This window comes from Oncorhynchus keta, chromosome 14 (genome assembly GCF_023373465.1).
Source record: "Oncorhynchus keta strain PuntledgeMale-10-30-2019 chromosome 14, Oket_V2, whole genome shotgun sequence".
Lineage (NCBI taxonomy): Eukaryota > Metazoa > Chordata > Actinopteri > Salmoniformes > Salmonidae > Oncorhynchus > Oncorhynchus keta.
This window is the reverse complement of record NC_068434.1, coordinates 50,174,357-50,185,066: the sequence shown is the minus strand read 5'-3', so window position 1 is coordinate 50,185,066 and position 10,710 is coordinate 50,174,357. Positions and strand designations below refer to the sequence as shown.

The 10,710-nt window shown below is 41.0% G+C and overlaps 1 pseudogene; it reads left to right on the top strand.

Moving 5' to 3' along the window:
- Positions 1-6,474, top strand: part of LOC127907079 (phosphatidylinositol 4-kinase alpha-like) — a 31,369-nt pseudogene extending 24,895 nt beyond the window's left edge.
- Positions 6,475-10,710: the final 4,236 nt, after the last annotated feature.

Sequence of the window (10,710 nt, the reverse complement as noted above, 5' to 3'; positions counted from 1 at the left end):
GCAATACAGATTCACTGGCCTTCATTGGAAAAATGGCACTGTGGACCACTGAGTTCTCCTCAGTGACATTCAATCTCTGTCATCCATCTATACCTGTGCAAAGCCTGTGGGCTTAGCGGTAACGCTCCCAGCCTGTCTCCCCTTTGCTTTCAGCTGTCTGAATAAAGTGTGAAATTTAAAATATATGTATATATATATATCTCTATCCATCTCCCTTTTCTCGTCCTTTACTGCTGACCAGACGGCTGCTGCCAATCATTGAGGCTAATCCACTCCTTCAGAAGCTCTTCAGGGACTTTTGGCTGTACTCTGTTGCAGGGATGCAAACTGTTGAGGCCCCAAAAAGGTGACTGAAACATGCAAAAAAAAACATCCCTGCTAGGGGGAAATGCAGGTTTTAACTAATTATACAACAAAGAAAATCATCTACATGATCAGTCTCTGTGTTTAAAATAAAACGTAGTTAATGTAAAACTAACTCACAGCTAATTTTTTTTAAAGAAAACAATCCAATGTTATTTGTTGCCTAGACTTTACTGCAAATGACACACAAGTCTTGAGAAAAAACAATACACCAATATTGCAGTTAGCCATGACGGCCTTTATAATAGAACACTTGTGACCACACACATCAAAATATTGCACTTGGGGAAAAAAACATCTTAAAGTAGAAATAGAATGAAAAAAACAGGCATTCTATTTTTGCTCTATTATAGTGTCCCAATATAGCAGACATCGATCAAGTGCACAAGGATACATGTGTGCAAAAATAACGTTCACTGAGTAAAACATTAAATAATCCCCCCTCACTCACACACAAGTATCAAGTTCAATACAACAAAAGCAATATCTTCGGGCACATGATTACTTTGTACACTTTCTGCCTGTGGACATCTGTTCTACATAGTGCCAGCAGAGCATGATACCCTTTGTTGGCATAATTGATCTCTTTCAGGCAGGTATTGAAAAAGTGAGAAAGAGGGAAAGTGTGTGGGGTTCCTTTCACCTATATAGTGGCATCCAGCTTAAGCCAGGCCCAGCTCCAGCTACACTTGATCCCTGAATCCACTGAATCCATAAGCAAAGTCTAATTTTCACCTCATTCTCTCATTCTGAAAATTAACCACATTGTGTAGTAGTTCACAGATAGTAGTTAGTTCATTAGCTAGTTAACTAGTTAACATTTCACACAGATTGCCAGGGTCCAGTAAGCAACTAACACGTTATAACTTGAGGAATGGCAAGGAGTCAGAAACCAGTTAATACTATAGCGAATTGGTTAGGTTACTAACGTTAGCTCATCTGATGTTGTAACCTTAGCTAGCTTAACGTTAGATATCTGAATTTATTAAAAAAGCAAATTTTCACACCATAAACTGAATTATTTGATCAGTTAAGTTGGCTAATGTTGCTCAACATTTCTCTGGCTAGCTAACGGAGAATTCGATCCAGCTAGCAAGATACTGTAACGACCCTGGGTTTATAAGCGTGGAAATCGACTCTGTCGTTCGAGCATGCTTTTGCGGCACAGTCGATAGCGCGCCGGACCTCGGGCTCGAAGGTTGAGGGTTCGAGACCTACTCCCTGCTGTTTCATTACAATACTTAACCAGTTATGCATTAGGGGGCGCTATTAAAATTTTGGGATGAAAAACATTCCCATTTTAAACAAGATATTTTGTTACGAAAAGATGCTTGACTATGCATATAATTGACAGCTTTGGAAAGAAAACACTCTGACGTTTCCAAATCTGCAAAGATATCGGTGAGTGCCACAGAACTGATGCTACAGGCGAAACCAAGATGAAATTTCAAACAGGAAATGCCCCAGATTTTGGAGGCGCTTTGTTCCAATGTCTCCTTATATGGCTGTGAATGCGCAAGGAATGAGCCTACACTTTCTGTCGTTTCCCCAAGGTGTCTGCAGCATTGTGACGTATTTGTAGGCATATCATTGGAAGATTGACCATAAAAGACTACATTTACCAGGTGTCCGCTTGTTGTCCCCCGTCGAAATGATTTCGTAATCTCCAGCTGCATGCATTTTCCCATGTGGTTTAGAGGAGAAACCAAACTTCCACGAATGACTTATCATCGAATAGATATGTGAAAACCACCTTGAGGATTGATTCTAAACAACGTTTGCCATGTTTCTGTTGATATTATGGAGTTAATTTGGAAAAAAGTTTGGCGTTTTGATGACTGAATTTTCGGGGGGTTTTCTCAGCCAAACGTGATGAACAAAACGGAGCGATTTCTCCTACACAACTCATCTTTTTGGAAAAACTGAACATTTGCTATCTAACTGAGAGTCTCCTCATTGAAAACATCCGAAGTTCTTCAAAGATAAATTATTTTATTTGAATGATTTTCTTGTTTTTGTGAAAATGTTGCCTGCTGAATGCTAGGCTTAATGCTATGCTAGCTATCAATACTCTTACACAAATGCTTGTTTTGCTATGGTTGAAAAGCATATTTTGAAAATCTGAGATGACAGTGTTGTTAACAAAAGGATAAGCTTGAGAGCCAATATATTTATTTCATTCCATTTGCGATTTTCATGAATAGTTAACGTTGCGTTATGGTAATGAGCTTGAGGCTATAATTACACTCCCGGATATGGGTTTTTTTCTTAGCCAAACGTGATGAACAAAACGGATCGATTTCTCCCACACAAATAATATTTTTGGAAAAACTGAACATTTTCTATCTAACTGAGAGTCTCCTCATTGAAAACATCCGAAATTCTTCAAAGGTAAATGATTTTATTTGAATGATTTTCTTGTTTTTGTGAAAATGTTGCCTGCTGAATGTTAGGCTTAATGCTATGCTAGCTATCAATACTCTTACACATATGCTTGTTTTGCTATGGTTGAAAAGCATATTTTGAAAATCTGAGATGACATTGTTGTTAACAAAAGGCTAAGCTTGAGAGCCAATATATTTATTTAATTTCATTTGCGATTTTCATGAATAGTTAACGTTGCGTTATGCTAATGAGCTTGAGGCTATACTTAAGATCCCGGATACAGGATTGCTCATCGCAACAGGTTAACAATGCTAACAATACTTGTTCCACCACACTTTCTCCCTCACCTCAAACTTTCCAAATGCTAGTTGTTTTTCGATTACAGCTCATGAAGTATACTTCATCACCTGTCTCTTCTCTCTTCAGTCGCGTGATGCATTCTGTTGTTATGAGAATGATTGGCTGACCCTTGGATACAGCCAGTATTGCTCCAAACTTCTCATCGGATCTATACGAATCATGTAGGTCAGCTATTTTGGATTCAAAATGGCTAATTTCGCCGAAAGGTTACTAGTTTGCATCTCCGTTGTTGTCATGGCCTTTGCTGTGGAGGGCTTGGGTCTGTGGCCAGAGGAGTGGTATGAGGGAGTGTGTGAGATCGCCACCAAGTCTCCTCTCCTGATCTTCCCCAGTGGTGAATCGCTCCACTCCGAGAGTACAACTCTGCCAGACACACACCAGCACAGTCAGGTGGTCAAGTCACCTACCCTAAATAATGGCACCTGTATGTTTATTGGAACTCTACTTGTCCCCTTTCTAAGTCTTAACTTTACCTGTCTCCTTTCTGTGAGTATAACTACCTGTCTATCACCAAGGCCGAGCTTAGTGACCTACAATCCACCATCATCAACTTGTTAGACCCCTCCCCTGAAGGATCTGCTCTGATCAACAAACTAGACTTCGCCATGTCAACGTACCTACTGTCTGTTTACTGGCTAGAGTACATGAGGTGATGTTCCGGTACTTAGAGGACAAAGCCATCCAGAAGGACATATCGGGTGGGTGTAATTTACTATTATGGATCCCAGCTACTCCATCTATTATTATTACTCCATCTATTATGGAGTAATAATAATCTACTCTTTCTGGGGTCCAGCAAAATTAAGGCAATTTATACCATTTTAAAACATTACAATACATTCACAGATTTCACAACACACCCTGTGGGCTCTCAGGCCCCTACTCCACCACTACCACATATCTACATTATTAAATCCATGTGAATGTATAGTGCATGTGCATGTGCGTGTGTGTGTGTGTGTGTGTGTGTGTGTGTGTGTGTGTGTGTGTGTGTGTGTGTGTGTGTGTGTGTGTGTGTGTGTGTGTGTGTGTGTGTGTGTGTGTGTGTGTGTGTGTGTGTGTGTGTGTGTGTGTGTGCGCGTGTGTGTGCGTGCTGTGTATGCATGTGTCTGTGCCAATGTTTGTGTTGCTTCACAGTCCCCTCTGTTCCATAAGGTGTTTTTTTATCTGTTTTTTTTTATCTAATTTTACTGCTTGCATCAGTTACTTGATGTGGAATAGAGTTCCATGTAGTCAATGGATCTATGTAGTACTGTGTGTTTCCCATAGTCTGTTCTGGACTTGGGGACTGTGAAGAGACCTCTTGTGGCATGTCTTGTGGGGTATGCATGGGTGTCTGAGCTGTGTGCCAGTAGTTTAGACAGACAGCTCGGAGCATTCAATATATTAATACCTCTCATGAATAAAAGTAGTGATGAAGTCAAGCTCTCCTCCACTTTCAGCCAGGAGAGATTGACATGCATATTATTAATATTAGATCTCTGTGTGCATCCATGGGCCAGACATGCTGCCCTGTTCTGAACCAATTGAAAGTCCTTTTTTTTGTGGCACCTGACCATGGGACTGAGCAGTAGTCAAGGTGTGACAAAACCAGGGCCAGTAGGACCTGCCTTGTTGATAGTGTTGTTAAGAAGGCAGAGAATCACTTTATTATAAACAGACTTCTCCCCATCTTAGCTACTACTGCATCAATATGTTTTGACCATTACAGTTTACCAACTAGTGTTACTCCAAGCAGTTGTCATCTCAATTTGCTAAATATTTCACGTTATTTATTACAAGATTTAGTTGACATTTAAGATTTAGTGAGCGTTTTGTTCCAAATATAATGCTTTTTGTTTTAGAAATATTTAGGGCAAATTTATTCCTTGCCACCCACTCTGAAACTAACTACAGCGCTTTGTTGGGTGTTGCAGTCATTTCAGTCGCTGTAGTACCTGACATGTATAGTTTTGAGTCATCCGCGTACACAGAAACTCTTTACCTTTTACTCAGTCAGTGGCATGTCGTTAGTAAAGATTGAAAAAAAGCAAGGGGTCTAAGCAGCTACACTGTTATCTGTGTTCTAATATTTTATCTTGATTGTATATACTTTTTTTGCTCCTCGTGAGGTAGATGACCAGGTTTTTTTTCTGTTTCTGATTCAATGTATCATTAGGTTCGATGCAGTGTGTGATCTGTGTTGCTGATAAAATCTTCGATGTCTTCCTCAAAATTATGGCTGAAAAAGGTAGGTGTGCTCTTGACCTTTTCACATATGAGTTCCAAATATCTAAGGATCGTCCCAGCGTGAGTTTTTTTTATACGTGATGTCAAAATGCACTCACTATTCCAACATGCGATTGTCACTCAACAGGACAGTTAATCCGTGCTGCCCTCAAACTAAGGCACTCTGCCTGCTTTTTATTTATAGGCTGTTTCATATTGTCAATTTCAAGTTGTGTTTTCTAACAACAGTTTGAATTGAGGTGTGTTCCGCCTCCTCATTAATTCACATAAAAGTAGGCCATTTCACTTTTGTGGACAATACATTTTTGGGGGGGCATTACTGAGCCTGAAAAACTTCCCCAAGCACTTCGCCATTGTTTACGCAGATCAAGTATGCAGACATTTGCGTATCTCCAGTCAGACCAGAACCTGCATAAACTTTTTCACATTTTCCGGCTGGTGCCTTCATTGTTGTTTTCATTACTACATGATAATAACTTTGATAGAAACGCACACATCTCCAAAGTAAATGCCTTATTACGTTATAATAGTTTCTGAATGTCTTTTCTACTGTTGCTCACTGTATGTGTTGAGCATAATATATTTGTGTGTATTCCTTGTAACCACGGACACGCAAGGTAACATTACTAACTTCGTAACATTTACGGTGTTATACTCAGTCGTGCTTATGTAGCTACATTCTTCTATTATCTCTGTAAAACAATGGTAATTTTGGCAGGGAAATATTAGTTGTGTTGTCTTTTGAAGCGACCCTGGCCTTATGACCATGGCTTGTTTTCATTTGGCCTGTTTCGCATAGCTCTGTTCTGCCCCCTTGTGGAGCTCAACAGTTACTGTTTCTTACTGTTATAACTCATTTGTGATTTTGTCAATGTAATACATTATTTTTATGGCAGTGTTATTATGTTACCTCTTTCAAATATTGTTTTATTGCTATATCCTGAAATTGTATTCTAATGAATAATTCCTCTTTATTCTGTACTTTCAGAAACCACAAACAGTATTTGCCAATATCATAACTGGAGCTGGACATCTTTGGAGCTGAAGACTGAGGCCAGCTTTTGTATGCTAACGTACACTCCTTAACAGTTGTACTGGATGAAAACACAGCAAGAAAACACATAGGCCAATATGTAATACTCATCTATTTTATTAAACTATTGGTGAACAACAACAAGTTTTACTAATGGAAAAAACTGCAAGAAAAGACTGACAACTTATGAATATGCATAACCGATAATTCATATTCATGCAGTGATTGAACAACAACTGCATTCCCCCCTCCCCCCACCTCTAAGCATAGTATCACGGCAGATTCAAGTCAAGTTCAAGTCACCTGTCAAGTCAGTCGGTAATTGCTGCAGATGCGCTCAATAATGCTTTATAAGGGCACAAGGCGAGACCCAAATGCAGACACGGGAGCCAGATGGTTGAGCTCTGATATTTATTATAACAAAAGGGGTAGGCAAAAGGCAGGCCGGGGACAGTCGAGGGTTCATAACCAGGTTAGAGTCCAAACAGTACCAGGGGATAGGCAGGTTCGAGGTCAGGACAGGGAGAGTGGTCTGGCAGGTGGGTTCGGCATCAGGACAGGCAAGGGTCAAAACCAGGAGGGCTAGGAAAAAACAGACACTGGGGAAAATAGGAGCAAGGAAAAACACTGGTTGACTTGGAAAACAAGACAAACTGGCACTGAGAGACAGGAGAGTGTGTGACTACCTTGAGCAGCAGTTTGAGGGACTTTGAAGGGAAATACAGTGCAGTGAGGCGTAGGGGATTGTCCGCAGCAGGGCGACCCCCAGTGGATGGGTGCCCCCACTGGGAACGACTCCCTTCACCGCTTCAGGGTGACACTCACCGCTTCACTCCACATTGGAACCAAGGAAGTTTCTCACTACCTACTGGTTGTCGATAACGTCCAACAGACAGTCTATGTGGGAGCGGATATTTTGGTAAGTTTGGGTGTTAAACTTGTTACCATACACCATGTTCTTTGGTCTTTGGCTCAGCCAGCCCAACACGCCTTGCCTTTCGATCCAGAGCGAATGGCATCCGGGCAGGCTATTCCTGAATCTTCTAAAGTGATAACTGAGTCCGCCGTGGTGATACCCGCAAGTAACACGGAGGTTTCTGTAAGACTGAACCTGGCGCCCCACTACCGGATGGAAGGCACCACTGAGATCATCCAACCCTCTCCATGACTATTCAACTTGGGGCTAATTATCAATGGTTACACACTGTTGGCGCTAAACGCTAGATTCACTTACCTCTTGGTGCAGAATCTAACTCAAGCAGATATTTCAATTCCTCGGCACACTCAGTTTGGAACATTGATTGATTACTCCATCCATTATTTTGAACTTGTTGTTCCCATGATTGGGCCTCTTCCTTCCACCGTAGACCTATGTGGTGATGGAGGGACGCTTTTTAATTGTCCGTCAAAGGCAATCGCAATAACTCCCGTATTGCAACTTGACGACATCAACGTTCAGGCTGGATGTCGATTCTGACAACAAGCTGTTGATATACTCCATCATCACTGAGGATGATACCACATCTCCTTCTGCGCGTGAGGTAAAAACGGATGAGGTAACAGCCGATGATTCCCCAACCATTGACATGCCCTCACCACCTGATGAAGACATGCACGATGTCGCCGAACCATGTCCTGGTTTCCATGTACAGCTACTGTCGGTGGCAGACGCACTTGACATTAGTTGCGGGAATTGTTTAGGAGCAGTACTGAGTAGCTTGGTTGAAAGGTGCCCAGAGTAAACGGCCTGCTCCTCAGTCCCAGTTGCTAATATATGCATATTATTATTAGTATTGGATAGAAAACACTTTGAAGTTTCTCAAACTGTTTGAATGATGTCTGTGAGTATAACAGAACTCATATGGCAGGCAAAAACCTAAGAAGAGATCCATACAGGAAGTGGGAAATCTGAGGTTGGTCGATTTTCAACCTAGCCCCTATTGAATACACAGTGGGATATTGGTTATGTTGCATGTTAAGGCTTCCACTAGATGTCAATGGTCTTTAGAAACTTGAATGAGGCTTCTACTGTGATGTGGGGCCAGATGAGAACTCTTTGAGTCAGTGGTCTGGAAGAGAGCCAGGTCCTGGTCATGCGCATTTCACATGATAGCGACCTGCGTTCCATGGCTTTTCTACAGACAATGGAATTCTCCGGTTGGAACGTTTATTGAAGATTTATGATAAAAACACCCTAAAGATTGATTCTATACTTAGTTTGAAATGTTTCTACGACCTGTAATATAACTTTTTGAAGTTTTCGTCCGACGTTCGGCTGGACCTGCACGAGTGTTTGGATTTGTGTACTAAACGCCCTAACAAAAGTAGCTACTTGGGAGTGCTGGGAGTCCTGGGAGTGCATTCCGATGAAGATCATAAAAGGTAAGGGAATATTTATAATGTTATTTCTGATTTCTGTTGACTCCAACATGGCGGATAATTGTATTTTTTTTCTGAGCGCCGTTCTCAGATTATTGCATGGTTTGCTTTTTCCGTAGTTTTTTTTAAATCTGACACAGCGGTTGCATTAAGTAGAGGTATATCTATATTTCCATGTCTAACAATTGTATTTTCATCGACTTTTATAATGAGTATTTCTGTAAAATTATGTGACTCTCTGCAATATCAGTGGATGTTTTTGAAACTAGTGAACGTAACGTGCCAATGTATACTGAGATTTTTTTATATAAATATGAACTTTATCAATCAAAACATACATGTATTGTGTAACATGAAGTCCTATGAGTGTCATCTGATGAAGATCATCAAAGGTTAGTGATTCATTTTCTCTCTATTTGTGCTTTTTGTGACTCCTCTCTTTGGCTGGAAAAATTGCTGAGTTATTCTGTGAGTTGGTGGTGACCTAACATAATCGTTTGTGGTGCTTTCGCTGTAAAGCCTATTTGAAAACGGACACTGTGGTGGGATTAACGTCTGCCTAAGTTACTTCCCTAGATCCATTAGCCTGGACAACCAGATGACAGGTCTGGAATGGCGAGCCACAATCCGGACCTCCCCTGTCCATTCTGGTGGTGGTCTTTAGCTTGCAGAAATCTTACCAGGTTAAACCACCAGAGGGGCACTGCTACGATGATCCACAAACCAGGAAATCCGATGGTCATTCTTATGGTGGGTTGCAACTTCCAAGGTTGAACCCACCAGATGGGGACTGTCATGACTGACTGTGTGGATCCAAAGATCAGGTTACAGTGGATCAGCATCTACAGAGCCCTCTCATCCGTAGAGGGGGGTGGGATTCATGTGGGGGTTTTATGACACTTCACATCGATGGTAAATTGTACTGCTCCTCAGTACTGGGAAAGAAATATCCCTTTGTCTCCAGAAGATTTTGCCGCCCCAAAAAACATCCAAAAGGGAACACTAGGACAATATATTTCAACATCCAAATGTTAGGAATGATGAGATGGAATATGGGAAATTAATGTATATTTTGTGATGTCATTAACCTGTTAGTCCTATAGGGGCAGTATTTCATTTTTGGATAAAAAGACGTGCCCGTTTTTAGCGCAATATTTTGTCACGAAAAGATGCTCGACTATGCTTGGAATTGATAGTTTTGGAAAGAAGACAATGACGTTTCCAGAACTGCAAAGATTTTCACCGTGAGTGCCATAGAACAAAATCTACAGGCAAAACCAAGATGTTTGAGCGACCAGGAAATCAACAGGATTTCTGACGGCACGTTTTCCATGATCGCCTTATATGGCTGTGAATGCGACAGGAATGAACGGACACTTTCTATCGTTTCCCCAAGGTGTCTGCAGCATTGTGACATATTTGTAGGCATATCATTGGAAGATTGACCATAAGAGACTACATTTACCAGGGGTCCCGCATGGTGTCTGTCTGGAAATTGGTGCGCAAAAGTCACCTACCAGTATTTTTCCATCCGAATCTGAGAACAATGCAGGCTTCCAGGAACGGCATTTCAATGAAGATATATATGACAAAACACCTTGAGGATTGATTCAAACAACGTTTTCCATGTTTCAGTCGATATTATGGAGTTAATTCGGAAAAAAGTTCGACGTGTAGGTGACTGAATTTTCGGTTAGTTTCGGTAGCCAAATGCATAGTAACAAAACGGAACGTTGTGTCCTACACAAGCATCTTTCAGGAAAAACTGGACATCTGCTATGTAACTGAGAGTCTCCTCATTGAAACATCTGAAGTTCTTCAAAGGTAAATTATTTTATTTGATCCCTTTGCTGGTTTTTGTGAATATGTTGCGTGCTAAATGCTAACGCTAAATGCTAAGCTAGCTATCACCACTCTTACACAAATTATTGATTTTCTCTGGTTCTAAAGCATATTTTGAA